Source organism: Echinops telfairi, unplaced genomic scaffold (genome assembly GCF_000313985.2).
Source record: "Echinops telfairi isolate 266 unplaced genomic scaffold, ASM31398v2 ScPeMD7_70;HRSCAF=299, whole genome shotgun sequence".
In the NCBI taxonomy this organism is placed as follows: Eukaryota; Metazoa; Chordata; class Mammalia; order Afrosoricida; family Tenrecidae; genus Echinops; species Echinops telfairi.
The window spans coordinates 27,840,735-27,841,620 of NW_022103968.1; the positions used below are offsets into that span (position 1 = coordinate 27,840,735).

An 886-nucleotide genomic window follows, 5' to 3' on the forward strand; every position below is an offset into this window, starting at 1 on the left:
ATTTCACTCAGGGCCTCTACTTTCTTTCCCCTGAGCCTAGGCCTGTCCCTGGCAAGGCTCCGTAGTCTTCATCCCGCTTTCGGAACAATTTGCTAAGATGCTCGGAAAAAGGTGGCCCCTGGCCTTCCAACCATCCCTGGTCCAAACCTACACCAGCCTCCCAGATCTCAGGCTTCCAAATACAGATTGCTTAACACCCACGTGGTCTTTCCCACGTTCGGTCTCACATAACCACAGTCACACAGCCCTAGCCATCACATAGGCTCATGACCTCGCAGACCAACTAACGCACAGGGGCACACGCTTTGTTTTGCACTTTCTTCCACACCCAGTCACAATTTTAAATCCCCTAGTCTCCTAACCCTCGCTGTTCACACATTGGCGGACTTATTCACAGTTGCTCACAAGACGACATCTTCCACATACACGCTATATTTGACGAACGTCCTCTTCTACACAGACGTTCCTGGTTCCTGTAGGGGTCTCTATGACCGGGGTTGGGTCAGCTGATGCTGGCACCCTGGGCAAAGAATAGCCAGCCTCCCTGCCCCCTGGGCCAAGGCCTGCAGAGCTGGGCTCCGCCCCAGGAAGGAGTATACCCGCCTTCCAGGCCACAGCCCTGGCCAGCTCTCCGCTCTATTTTTAGCTCTATGGAAAGAGTTGTTTTTCTTTCTTTTTCCCTGGAAAGGGAAAATACAGCCCAGCCACCCTGAGGCGCATCCCAGATCTCCAGCCTCAGGAGAACATCCTGAGACCCTCTCCTCCGCAGAGCCCCCTCCTCTGGCCTTGTCCTGATGGCAGCCTCCAGGGACACCAAGAACTTCCTCCCCTTCCAGGCAGCCTGCCCAGAAGCTCAGGCAGCAGCTGGGCTCAGCGTGTGCGTGTG

General features: G+C 55.4%; 1 protein-coding gene across 1 annotated transcript in view; it reads right to left on the minus strand.

Annotated features, from left to right (window-relative positions):
• LZTS2 (leucine zipper tumor suppressor 2) overlaps nt 1–867 on the minus strand; it is an 8,645-nt gene extending 7,778 nt beyond the window's left edge. The window contains exon 1 of the mRNA XM_045291444.1: nt 427–867. The gene's annotated coding sequence lies outside the window, so the exon portion shown is untranslated. The remainder of the gene's footprint in view (nt 1–426) is intronic.
• Between the last annotated feature and the right edge of the window lie 19 nt (nt 868–886).